Source organism: Manis javanica, chromosome X (genome assembly GCF_040802235.1).
Source record: "Manis javanica isolate MJ-LG chromosome X, MJ_LKY, whole genome shotgun sequence".
NCBI lineage: Eukaryota > Metazoa > Chordata > Mammalia > Pholidota > Manidae > Manis > Manis javanica.
Window position 1 is genome coordinate 124757082 of NC_133174.1, and position 14221 is coordinate 124771302.

Genomic DNA, 14221 nt, shown 5'->3' on the forward strand with positions numbered 1-14221 from the left:
GTGAAATTAGGCTTTCTGTAAGGTGTTTTCCTGTCTCAGGCATATCCCAAACCGGCCAATTTGACTTGAGGCCCTGGGCAGGCATCCAAGTCTGGGCCTCCTGAATTGTTCTTAGAGGAAAAGGAGCCTGTTTCAACTTTCTATACTTCTTCAAATGGTACTTTGATTAGATAGGAGATAGCAGTGTGTTTAGTAATGTTACTATTATTACTCTGTCATGGTTATATTTTTAAATTACACTTTCTCTTTCAGCAAAAGGTAACACACATTTGTACTGCAGAGCCAACCAAAGCTGTGTAGCATTTGCCCAGACAGGTTTGAGATGTATTCTAGGACCACTGCTGCCCAAATAGGAAGTCTTTCCCCATCCCCAGGTCAGGGGGCCATGCTTTTTAAAAAAAATTAATACAAAGGTTTTAAAACATAAAAAATTTATTATTGCTACAAAAGTGATGCATTTCTGTTGTTTATACAAGTATTACTTGGAGAATACATAAAAATATAAAGACAAAAACATATCATCTATAATACTAGAACCCAGAAATAACCATTATTAAATTTTAGTATATTTCATGCTAGCCTTTCCTCTAAACATTGATACAAAACTGTGGATGCAAAATGTTCCCAATACACTTATGTTACATATTCAGGAACATATTGCAAAAATAACTTTTTTTAAAAAAATAACTTTGTACCTTACTGCTTATCACTTTATCATATCACACAACCAACCAATAAACATCATTAATATCTTTTGGTTTATTCCCTCCAGCCTTTTATCTGTATATTGATACAAAACAATGCATGCAAAATGCTCCTAATACATTCATAGTGCATATTAGGAACACATCGCAAAAATAGTTTAGCATCTTTCTTTGATGGACTTTTGATATACTTCCTCCTAGCCTTCTTTCCATATTATTGATACAAAACCATGAATGCAAAATGTTCCCCGTACACTCGTATTACGTATTAGGAACACATCACAAAAATAGTTTAGCATCTTTCTTTGATTACTGATTATACCACAACTCAGAGAAACCACTATTAAAGTTTTGATATATTTGCTCCCAGCCCTTTATCTGTATATTGAAACAAAACTGCCTACAGAATGCTCCCTATATACTCAGAATTCAGAGATGGGAACAGTGCCAAAAGATTTGCATGTTTCTTTTATCACTACATATTTCATTAGGAGCCCATACTCATGTCACTTAACAGATGCTTTGGTTTACCCCATATTTTGTTTACCCAATTCTTTGTTGGTCATCAGGATGTTTCTAATTTCCATCCTTAAAAATACTAAAATGAGCATCTCTGTGTATTCTTTTTTGTGACATTTTTGTTCATGTAGTTTTTATGTTTTCTTGACCACTTATATGAAATGAACACGCTAAAGATGACCCTATGTCTGCAGTGCCTATAGCTCATGTTTTTCCAGCTGTTGCTTGCTTGAGCACAAATTCTTTGTTTTGACATTCTAGCATGAACATAAAATCTTATGCATTTATATGTTTTAATTCATCAAAAAGAAACTTAAAATAATAAAGACACAAAGTCTGATCTCCACCTCCCATTAAAGCATTAAAATACAACTTTCCCCCTCTTGCTGCCATGGCAACCACTTTCTTCCCTGCTTAGGGCCCACTTTTCTCCTGATCTTTTCATCGGTTGGTCTTGTAATACCAGTTGTACTGTTATGAAGATGAATGGCTCCCAGACCTTTCAGTTATCAATCTGTCACAAGTGCACAGTGGTATCTTGTGACATGATGATCCCCAAGATGTCTGAGGTCTGTGCATCTTTGACCCAAAATTCTGTGTCACGCATGACCACTAAAGGTTTTTTAGAGGATTATGTCTGACAGTGTAAGACAAAACATAGCATAACAAAAACACATGGAAAAGTAGGGAAAGAAAAACCTTCAGTTTGAATCCTGCCACCTTAAGCAACAAGTATGTTTGTTCTTTACAGTTTCTGCTCCTATACAGACCTACTTTCCAATCATGAGTACCTATGATTTTATGTCCCTGATTTGTAAAACTTTATATATTTTCCAGGCTTCTACACAGTCTTTGTAAGTATTATTTGTAATGGCTGACAGATTCTATTGAGTGATTAAATTAAGTTAATCCCTATGCTTGGACATTCTATTTATTTCCTTAAGATTAATTTGGTTGGATCTATAGGAAGTTATCAAATATGGGCCAGAGATTTTCAATGAATTAAATTATGCTTTTTGGGGGTCTGTACACAGCTGGGTAATTTACAGTCTCTCTTTGGTGGGGCCAGTCTTGGGCCTCACCCAGGAAATGTCCAGGGTATAGGCAGATGCTCATCATAAGACTAATCAATCTCACCTCCAATATTTCTAACCAAACTAACTCCACTCCATTTCCTGCTCTGCCCCCCCCACCCCACTGCCTAGCTGTTTCTGATTAACAGGTAATGATATAAGCAGCACCGCATGCAGTCTGGAGGAAGAGACCCCAGAGTAGCCTCAGACAAATCCTTAATCTCCAGAAGCCCCAGTTTCCTAGAAATTGTTTCTTTAACTGCCTTATCCTATTTATCGCCAGGTTTTGCAAGCAGAAAATATGAAAACACTTGGAAAAGCATGTAAAAGCACGATACAGAAGCAAGATATGGGGATTATGATAATTCTGATCACTGTGGGTTTGTGACCAGGGCCTTAACAAGGTTTGGTCTTAGATTCATAGTCTGGTCTGGACAGCAAGTGGAGGTGAGGCTGGGAGACAGGTGAGGCAGCAACCTTGGAAGAATCACACTTCGGCGCAATCAGGACTCTCAGTATGCTGCTGCTCAGGCTCAACTCCCAGACTAAGGGCCGTGAAGCCAGGGCCACCCCCCAACCCCCACCAGCTGCTCAGATTATAGAGCTCACTAGGGTGAGGCAGTGCTCCAAAGCCTGAGCAACCAGAGGAAATGCAAGTCTTCTCAGAGCTCCTCCCAAAGGGCTCAATTTACTACTCCCACGGGGATCTAAGCCTTTTTGAACTTGCCAAAGAGATCAATTGTGGAGGCGGGGAGGGAGGCCAAGGTTGTGGACAGGTGAAATATTACAAAAGACCTAGCAGATCTTTGTTCAATTTACTGGGCAGTATGTAATGGGCAGGAGTAGTGGGGTGTAGGGTGGCAGGGAGATACACATTTGCTATCAGTGGTGTATGGACAGTTTTTCATTTAAGAGTAATGTAATCATCCTAAATACAAATGTGTATATGAAGTTCTAGGGTTATGCGGGTAAGTTACAGTGCAGGCTGATGGGAAAATAGATCTCTCAGAATGTTGCACCCATTTGGCTACAGCCCCCGACTCAAGTCTTTATAATTCTTACCAATAAAATAAACTTTCATTGATCTTTCAAATAATACTTTTTGAACCTATTTTTATTTCCATCTTGCACAGCCTCTCAGGAAAGCTGTCTAGACATTAACTCCCACCTGTGTAGCATCACTTTTTCTCCAAGTGTTGCCCTGAGCTCTATAGTCCAGGACTGGGGAAACAAACGCAGGGCCCTGCTGCCCCATCTGCCTTGATGATTTGCTAGGTATGGTGTTTTAAAACAATCAGCAAAATAATTTGCACTGCAGAGTCCTTATTATGTCTTTTTAATTGGACAGTTGTCCGTATTAATGGAAATCAAAAGCAGCATACAATCATTCAATCTCTCAGCACTGGAGTATATCCAACTGTTTTCCTGTTTTGTGTTCCACTTTAGCCCTTGTCTGTATGAACACATAAATTTTTACAGAGTTGCAACCACTGCCTGGTTATTGGCATCTAGTTTTCCAAGTAACATTGACACACATCTGTTCAAATCAATTGACGTTCCCATAGTGACTGACTCATTTGGCGGGAAAAACAAGTTTACATGCCAATTGGAACAAAGAAGCATGGGTATGGGGGAGCAGCAGGGAGAAAGAAATTGTGGGAGAGGGTTATTTCGTCTTACAGATCGTAAAACATTTTCCAATAACATTTTTAAAGGATGTATAATGTTACACTGAGTGATTGATTATATTTTAGCCCATGTTGTGGGACACTTGGGTGGTTTTCAATACCTAGTGAGTTAGAAATGCATATAAATTACAGACTTTGAGAGATGATTGTATTTTCTTGAAACAGGAGTCTTCTGTGTCCAGATCCGGGCCAAGAGTGTTGATGTAGTGTTTCTTTGTTGGAAAAAAAGGTCAGTACTGCTAACTGGAGATGCTGGATGTCTTCAAAAAAATATTCCTGTGATTGGAATTAAAAACATAATTATACTCCATTCGAGTTTATAAAGTATATCTTGTCCTCTAATTTAGAGAAATGTCAAATTTTAAATTTAGAGATTGGCAATGCTTTTCCTGGTTTAAGGGCCACCTCTGTCTAATAAACTTAATACAATGCCCGTGGGCTGGCAGCTTCCTCACTAACAAATCAAATGTGTTGGGAAAAAAAAATGAGAAAACAATGGAAAGGTGCCTCCTTGAAGATGGTAACATTGGATCAATTAATCGCTGACTGTCTGTTGACTCACTTTACACAAGTCTCCCACACATTATGATGCACATTTAGCAATGTTCAAAAAGAATAGCTTAGAGAGTTGCTAAAGAGAATTTATAGTCTGGAACGAATTGCCATCTTCTTAATTGACACAGAAATGTTTGGCTAAAATATTGCTTTATTCACATTTTTGTCCTTGGGGGAAATTTTAGGCACACTGTAACTTCGATCATGTGAACAATGGTGCAAGAATGAATGTTTTAAATCAGAAAAGGGCACCACACAGAGGGCGATGTGGACGCCCTCAATCTCTATGCCTTTAGGGGGCCCTGGGCGAAGGGCATCTCGCCTCTGGAAGGCAGCGGCCCCTCGCCAGGATCATCGCTCCTCCGCCCGCGGGCTCCCCCACCGGCTGCGTCTCTCACCTGGGTCCTGCGGACGCCCACTGTAGACAACAGGCTGGCGCAGGCAAGGTCCTCCCCAAGGGCTGGGCGCCAGGTGCTACCAGATGCCTCCCGGCTTGAGGGGGACTTTGCGCAGAGCGGGGACAGAGAGAGAGAGGGCAGGTTGGTCAGAGGCAGGAAGGCAGTCTCGTCTCGAGGTGCCTCCCCGAAGCCCAAGTGCAAAGGAAAGGCGAGTGGGGAATCTGTTCTCTGTCCAGGCCTCTGGGTGGCTGGCCTGAGGCGCCCGGGCCGCCAGGGGCTGGCAGTAGCCCACCCTAAAACCTCCAGGTCTGGGGGTCCCGACGGCCCTGGGAACCCAGAAGGGCCCAAACCGCCCAGGCCCGTCCAAGCTCAAGGGCATCTGGGGCCGCGGCCGGTGGTGGGAGGTTTTGGGGGGAGGCGCGCAGAGCCGGGCGGAACTCCAGCCACCACCACCTGAATCCCGGGCCTTCGCAGCCCGGAACTCGGCTGCGGACCCGCTCCCGGCCTGGGGAAGCTACTTCAAGGCGGCGCCACAGACCGAAGGGGTTTTCCTGCGTGTTCTTTCTTTTAAGCTGACGTAAACCGTGGACGAGATTCCACACCTCCCTTTGTCTTCTGCCAGTAGTCCTTACCTGCCGAGGCGCCAGGTCAAAACAAGTACTTAATCTAAAGTGATTGTCACAGGAAAAGTGAGCCCTCAGCCAGAGAATTGGACCTCTCTTTCCTAGGCCAGCTGTCAAACTCCTAGTGGACTCGGGACTCCCAGTAATGGTGGAGGTGGCTTTGGAGGTGATGTGCAACACTAATTAGCACTAGTGCCCAGAGCTTTGGAGGCACGATGGGACCCCAGGTGCTGCCGTTTTCTCAGGAAGTGTCATGTCAATGTCCTGCCAGGGGAGCAATCCCTTCAGTGAGACCCCTGGGGCAACAAAGGTGGCCTTGGGGTGGCGCCTGCAGAGTGGAATTCCAGGACCAGATTTTGGGTGGATAGGGCAAGCAGCACCTAGAAACGCAGAGCCTCATTCCGGAGCCACCCCTTCAGGTCCCCCGCTCCCCCTACAGACCTCAAATCGAAAGGGTCAGCTCCTTCCCTGGCCTGGGGTTACCGGCCTACACGCCCGGACCTCGCTGCTCCTCCGCCTGAGGGTCCCCCCAACACCAGCTAGGAGGAAAGGAGGGAGGGGGTCGGGAAGGGGCCAGAAACTTTCATCTTTCCTGGACTTCAAATCCTTTCCACACGCGGGGCAGGACAGAACCCATTTAACCAGCAGCCGCTGAGAGGGCTAGGGACTGCTTGCACCGGGTCACCCTTCCTGCCTCTCCCCTTACTCTTTTTCCAATACCCCCCCCCCCCCCACTCCACCATTTGATTGTTGGGGCCAGAAAGTAGTCCTTCGTTTTTGTCGTGTGAGTGGTATTCTAAGTAATTAGGAAGGAATTACTGTAATAGTTTAAATTTTAGTCAGCGGGGCAAGGGGTGCTAAAATGAGGCCTCTTTTCCCCGTTTACATATTTAAAGACGGGCAAACTGTTGATGGAGAGCAAATGCACTAGTCCTGAGTCTCCCCGCGGCTCCCGGGGTTGGACTTCGCAGGCGCTGGACTAGGGTTTACCTGGTGGGTGGGCCCGTGCGGGAGTCCCAGATTTGGCCTGGCAGCAGAAACAATACTTCAGAGCACCGACCGCCCACTGCAGTACTGTTCCCGCTGCTAGGGCACGCCTGGGTGCGGGCCACCGCGTCCCTCCTCGGTGCGCAGAGGGAGCAAGAAGAGGACCCCGAGCCCCCGTCCACCTACCTGCTCCGGAGCTGGCCTTGGAGCGTAAGCCTCGCGTGAGCTCGCTTCCAGCAGAATCCCACTGCCAACTTCCTCGCAAAGGGGTGTAGCAGCGCCTCATGTTTTGAACCAATGAAAGCACTTCAAAACATGAATTGCTGCTGCATCCCCTCGGAGTTAACGAAGGGGGATCGCTCCGGGCCACCGCAGGTGGTGAAAGACGCGGTGGCTGGAAGGCCGCCCCGTCCGCCCCGCCCAGTGGCGAAGGATGAAGCAAAAGGTAGGACTAAGATAAACCACTCCAAATCGACGCACCTTTCAGAGCTTCACGGTTTAATTCCAAGTGGTGGATCAGCAGGTGGAGTGGAGGGTATGACTCCATTTTTTTCCCTCACAGGATGAATCTTGGACAAGTGTAGTGGTTAAAAGCAGAGGGGTGAAGATAGGAGATAGAATGGGTAAGAATCTTACCTCTGGAAGTCCTAAGAAGATAAAATAAATCGAGGCAGTTTGGCAACATCTGGATCACTCTTGTCAGCTTCAATGTCTTAGCGAAACTTCTTCCTGCTGCACAGTCTCATTCTATGTTCCCATTTCAAAAAATATCATTTATTGACTTAGAGATCATCAAAATGTCTCTGGCAGCTTCGGCTGATTCTAACGTATAAGATAACTGGGAAATAAAGACCCGTCCGTACAAGCATCAGACGTTCTCTCTAACGCCCACTGCTTCATTCTTGGCAAATACCCTGCTTTGATTTCTTTTTAAAGGTATCAAAGAATGCGAGATAACTGTCTCTAGATGAAATATCTGTATGTTTACATATGAAACTGGTTACTCAAACTTATCTATAAATAATTCATACCTTTCAATGTCACCTATCAAAACATAAATCAAAAAGTTTAAATATTTGATGTCAAATCCCTCCTTCCTGTCTCAAGCAGCCCCGCAGAAACTCTTTAAATGTTCTGAAATGGCCGGCGCTGTGCATGCTTCTTAATGAGTAACTCATTAGATACCACTTTCTCCTTTTTAAAATGGACACACATTAGCAGTAAGTGACATGCATCCCTCTCCCCTTTAAACGAAATACGCAATTAAGCAGAGGAGAAACGACCCTGTAGCCCTCAATCACAAACCTAAAAGTTAAACCAACAAAACCAGCACAAAACTCTACTGGTTTTGAAAGGTAAAATACATTTAATGCGAGCAATAAGCACGTAAAGTATCCAAGCTTGCTGTTTCAGTTCATTTAAAAATGATGTCAGTTTTCAAAACCAGTACAATGGATGTTATGTCCTATTTATTAGTTAACAAAATGTGCAGAGTACTTAATGAGGCTAATTACAAAATTCGTAATTCCAGACTGAAATCAAGGGCTACCAACACAATATTTATGTCATGGTAAACAAAGTTATTAATAATAATAACCCCCTCCCTAAATTGGAACATACAATTAAGTGTCTCTAAATTCCGTCTTGTTTTGGATATGCTATTTACAAACAACTTTTACATTGACTTTTGGGATTAATGGAGAAAAACGTCCTTGGTTGCCCTTGCCCTTAAAAAGAAAAAAAATATGTTTAGCAAATGTTCAGTTACACTTTAAAACTGCACAACCTTCTCCCAATTAAATATTTATGCTCCCCACAAATAAGTGAACTATCCCATCAGAAGTTAAATTTGCCCCTAATTGAACATTTCCTTAATTCGCTACTTAGAAAAACAAAAGTTCATTCGAAATAGTAATGGTGTCAAAGGCGAACGTCTCTCCCAGATCGCTCTGCAAACTCACTGGAATCGAATTCTTTTGTACATTTCACTTAACCCCTTTCTTCTCTCCCAGTGACAGCACAACGACTTAAGTTCTGAAAAAGCCACCTCGCTCCCCTACTTCATGGATTTCCCCTTAGACTGAAACAGATTTACGAAAAGAGATTACAAAGGGGCGTCTTGTCACTTCAGGAGAGGGTCAGTCGTTGATACAACAGACAAAGAATCGATACTTTCGAGTTGCCCATAGCCCCACCCCCTTTCTGAACTGAGCTGTTCGGCCAAATCATTCAAGTGCCAAAGAATACGCCTCTTCCTCTGTTCCTATTTTACAACGTTTTGTCTTAATTTTACACATCGCTTCTTCCCCACACCGCGAACACACCATATGCCTTCCCTCGGCGCATTCGTGTCAAGCTTGCCCAATGTCAAGCTTCCTACAGGGTAAACTCAACAACCTTGAAAGTTTTAATTGGGAAAAGACAACGCAAAATTAACCACACATTTATTTCCAAGGCAGATTTTAGTGCCTGCAAATAAGAGCCACGAAAAGTCCACGTACACTCTGTCAAAAACAGTCGCTGCGGACTCTGGCAGGCTGGTAGTCAGTCACTGACCCCGTACTCAGTTTTCTCTCCCCGCCCCTCCATGTTAGCTTTTTTCTCAGCCCGTTTCCTAAGAATTTTCCCGGCCGCACTCCTGCCCTCAACACTTTCAAGGTCTGTTTCACCCGCACCCAGCCCTCAAACAGCCCCCAAACGTGCCTTACCACCCCAAAACAACACAGAGCTCTTTCAGCACTGTCACCAGATGTTTTTCGGTCTGCTCTCACCAACGTTACTATCGGGGAAAACGCCAGCCAACCGTCCCTTTAAAAAAAAAAATCTCATGTCACCTCTCGCTCCACTCGAAAATGGCGCCGAAATCGAAGAACTTCTTAAATTTCATTGTCAGCTTTTTGCAAAGGTTTCTGGGATTTTCCTGCGAAGCTGCTTCGCCGCGCCTGAGAGCTAGCGCCCGGTTAAGCAAGCAAAAGAGAGGGCGGAATGGGGTGGGGTGGAGGACACTCAGCGAGGGCGCGGGCTGGGGCGGGGAGCAGGGCCGGGACTTGGGAGTTGGCTAGGGCGCGGGGTGCGGGGGCCGGGCACCTAGCAGCAGCGACCGAAAGCCGGACACGGAGAGCTGGGAGCCGGGAGCCAGGGTAGCGGCGCGGATGGCGCGCTTCCGCGCTGGCTGCAGCCGCAGTCCCGGAGAGCGGCGTGGCGGAGGCGGAGCAGAGCGAGGGGCCGAAGCGGTGCGCTCGCAGGAAGACCAGCCAGGCAGCCAGCGGAGAGCCTCCGGCCGCGTCCCTAGAAAAAGCCGGCTCCGGGGGCGTGGCCACGCGGGGCTCACGCTCCCCCCGCCCCCCAACCCGGTTCCCTGCGTTTCCCCGGAGCCGGCGGGCGGAAGGGGGGAGGGGAAGAGAGGGAGCGGTAGGGAGGGGTGTGTGCAGGCACTCGCCGCCACAGCCTTGGCCCGAAACAGGGAAGGGCTGAGGAGGGCACTGGTCGCCCAGACTAGTCGATCCCCAGCCCAATAGCGGGGTGCAGGGAGAAAAAAGAGAGGCTGGGAAATGGCAAAGCCAAGGGCATGAGGTAGTGCAGAGCGCACCCAGTGACCCACAGGACCAATGCGCCTCCTCTCCGCGCCTACCAGTCTCCTAGCGCTGCCCTCTGAGCTTCGGGGTGGGAGCTAGGTGGCTGAGCAGAGAGCCCCTTGCACCGCGTTTGCTGGGGGTGCCTGAAATGGTTTGGGGAGGAGGCAGAGAGCCTCTGACTGTTGGGCGCAGCGAGCTCTCCGAACGCTTGAGTCCGGGCTTGTCGCGACTACCCTTCCCATTGCCAGCCTGCCGAGCTCTCAAGAGAGGCCCCTGGGACCAGGCGAAACCCATACGTGCTGGCAGTCCGCTCTACGCGACACAGCGCAGAGGGAGGGAACAACTGTCTACACGTGTCCCGGTCCAAGGAGGGAAACTGATTCTAATACCGAAGGGGGGCAGCAGGAGGGAAATGAGCCCTTATTCTGGATGCTAAATAAAGGCTGTTGGGGACGGGGAGGTAATTTTCTTAGGTGTGAGAATGGTATTGAAGGTAAGTAAGGAGGATGTCCTCACACGTAGAAGATTCATGCTGAAATGGAGAGGTGAAGTGCCTGCCACCACGTCCGCAGTTTTCAAATGATGCAGCTAACACAGGTACACATTCTGAGACAGAGAGGGAAGCAAGGGTTGCAATATGATAACAGTTCTTACATCCAGGTGGGGGTAAACGGACGTGCGGGGTACTGTTCTTTCAACGTTCTTGTATATATTTGCAAAATGTCATAATAAAGATTTTGTGAGAACCCCCTTATAAAACGGCGCCTACAAGCTAAGAAAAAGAGTGCGGCTTCTTTTCCTACCAGTCCCGGGTGGGACAAATCTGAGAGCAGGCAGAGCTCAAACCAAGCAGGTTCTGGGCAGGAAGAGCAATGAGTAGCGCTGGCCCCCAGCTGCCACAGCCCTGGGCAAGGGACGCAGGCCCGGGGAACCGGGGACCTCTGGGCAGGTGGGCAGCCAGGCGCACGGCGCTGCTAAGGCGCGGCTGAGCGCCCTGGGAGGGAGCTCCCCTGGCGGTTCTCCGCAGCCCGGGGTCCGACTCAGACTGGGTCGGCGCGGCCCTGCCCCCGCCGCAGGCGCGGCGGAGGGGCGAGGAAGTCGGTGGGCCTTGGGGAGTGAGCCGCGCGTCCGCCGCCACCGCGGCCCATGTCCCCCGCACTCCCCGAGGGAGACCCAGGCGGTCGCGGCCCGCGCCCTGCACGCAGAGTAGGGAGAACAGCGCGGGCGCTGGGAAACAAAAATCAGGTGCGGAAAGAAAACAGCCGCAGTCACGCGCGCGCGTGCACACACACGAAATCAGTATACACAAATAAAACCAGGGATTGCGCTGTGCTTGGCGCTCGAATTTCTTGAGCTACTGAACTCTCACATGCATTTTACTGTGATGTTTCTGTAGATCTGGTGTAAAATTTTGATTTCTTTGCAAGAGCTATCTTGCAGACCCCAGGCATTGCAAATGTGGCTTGGCCTTTCGCGGCTTCTGAGTCTTTTTTTTTTTTTTTTTTTTAGTTTGAGGGGAGGGAGAATAGAGTCTTCTAGGGTCTGCAAAGCTATTTTTAAAAATTCAGCAAAAAGGTTTTACAGACCAATATTTGATTTTCAGAAAAGTTTTGAAAACTGCAGTGAGTTGTACGGCTTCTGTGGGCGGCAAAAACTTATTACTAAACTACAGTTTCCTTATTAAAGTCTTCAAAACTCTTCGTGGACAGGGCTGAAAGTTTGCTAGGCTGTCAGACGTGACTGAACAGGCTTCTAAATCCTCAGATAGATCATTTATAAAGCTCCAGTGTCCTTGGGTGAAAGACTTCTCTGGGCTTTTAAGGCTTGGCTTTGCTTGAGTTGATCTAACTGCATGTTAAGCATTCATTTCCCTACCTGGATTAGTAGAAGGGCAGAAGATTCCAGCACTCTAAGACAAAAGTGGAGTTTGTGGCACGTCCTCCAAAGAAAAATTGCAACAGCTTTCTTTATTAAACTCTTTTTGCTACATCAGCAAATTAGAGAGCCAGTTGAATATTGATGAATTCTTTGAGGGTGAGTAACGTGCTACAGGCTGCAGAAAGTGAGGGAGGGCAGGCTTAAGTATTTACTCAAGTGAACAATCTTCAAATATTTTTCAAATATGATGTCTCAAGGATTTTCTTAGGACCTCAGAAGCAAAGCCTGATTCTGCAAATGGCTTCTCATTTTAGTAGGCCCTTCCCAACTTGACAAAATTCACAGGACATAAATTGCCCTAAGAAGTGCTTAGAAACTTCCTGGGATGAGAACCTGGCCAGCTCAACAGCCAGGGGTGTCAGGGAGGCCCTCCAACTGGTAGTCAGGCAACTTTTCACTGGGCAACAAGGAACCCTAAACGAGATACACACTATCCCTAGTTTTTTGTCATTTCTGAAATACCGTTTCAAAGTGGATATTTTCAGGAAAATAGCACATTCTTTTCTTCTATTTTCTTCCATGAAACATTCAGAAATTACCTCGATAAGAAATGATTATAGTCAGCCGAGGGAGGAGAGTTTAGCAATAGCTTTGAAGGATTTGAAAGTGCAGCTGAGAAAAATAAATTTGCTCTAGACTTGAGGTATTCGGCAAGGAAGTTGCATATAACAAGGTATTTGGAATAATTTTTGGAAAGCGTTTTCTGAAAAATAATTGCCAGTGAATCTTTGGAAATAGATACTAGGGCAAGGAGCTGAAGATTCATTTTTTAATTATGAAGAAAATTTCTAGAAATTAGCATTTTTATTTTAAATAGAAGCCTTTTATGATTATGTTTTTCATGAGGGTCTTGAGTTAGGGAAACAAGACTTTTCCTTTATGTTGTAAATATCCAGAAATCTTTAGAGAGATAAAATCAGGATAGAGTTACAGATTTAACAGAAAGAAAACAACTGGAATCATGTTGTGAATCTTCTACTGTGTTGTTTGTAAAGGCTTGTTTTCAGGGTTCAAGCAGAGGCTAGTAGTGAGCAGTAATAATAGAATAATGTATGCCCCACTGACAGAGTAAATGAAAAAGATCATGCTCTTTGGTAATTTTTATTTTGCTTTATGAAATTAGTTATGAGAAAAAATAGTTTTTTTTGCCAAAACTTTGAACTTTGGGGAAAATTGTCAAATCTTAACTTCTCCCACCCCCATGATCTCATCAGGAAAAAGTAGAATGAATTAGTAAATTTTTCCTTTCTGCCAAAGAGGACCTTAGTAAATCCTTGATGGTTGTTGCTTTTGATTTTAAGGCCTCTTTTCTGTCCTCAAAGATGTAGAATCACTGCTTTCAATGCTGCTGGGATTTCTTCTTTAAACACGGCATGTTTTTCTTTTTGGGTGTGTACTATTATAGTCTTAATTATTCCTGGATTTTTGCCCATTAAATCAAAGAGTCTCAGATGACAGAAATGATCTGATCCGACCTTTTCACAAAGGAAAGCCATAGTGAAGGGGTATACGGCAGCCTCGGCAGCCTTGGTCTCTAAACCGAGCTGGCCCTACAGTATCTCACTGTCCTGTACGCGAACATGACTTGTTCTCCTTTGCACGGAGTTCGAACTGACAGAGCAAAAAAAAAAAATGTGTAATGACAGGGGCATGGACATGGAAAACCCATCTCTTGTCTAAAAGAACTGGAGTTCAAGCAGAGTCCTGGGCTAGATCTGGCCACTTGCTTTCACCATAAACATATCATCATCAGTTTCTAACCTTATACTTCTAGCACCTTGACTGAGCCTTATCAAATTATGGGAAAGACAGGGGTAAAAAATAAAACCAATATAGATCAATGTCAACATGTCAAATGTAATCGTGTTCAGGGAGGTTGAAATGCATTTGGACAGTTGGTTGCTCCGTTTGTATCCCTTTGGTAATTTTTATTTTACTTTATGAAATTAGTTATGAGAAAAAATAGGGTTTTTTTTGCAAAACTTTGAACTCTGCGGCGGGGAGGGGGGGAGCCCCAAAGTGATGATCACCAAGCAGGCCCTCTAAAAAGCACAGAGCTCTGCCAAGTCTGAGTGACTTCCCTTTTAGGAACTTGCTACATAAAGGGAAAAGGCTTCTGGGGGCAAATATCTTGGTGGGTAGAGGGAGGAGGAGGGAACAG

General features: G+C 45.8%; 1 long non-coding RNA gene across 1 annotated transcript; it reads right to left on the reverse strand.

The window, feature by feature from the left end:
• Positions 1–3616: 3616 nt before the first annotated feature.
• On the reverse strand, positions 3617–6720 carry LOC108393085 (uncharacterized). The gene is made up of 2 exons (XR_001852189.3): positions 4938–6720; positions 3617–4260 (listed from the first exon to the last, which is right to left on the reverse strand). It is a non-coding gene; the product is annotated as an uncharacterized lncRNA (long non-coding RNA).
• Positions 6721–14221: the final 7501 nt, after the last annotated feature.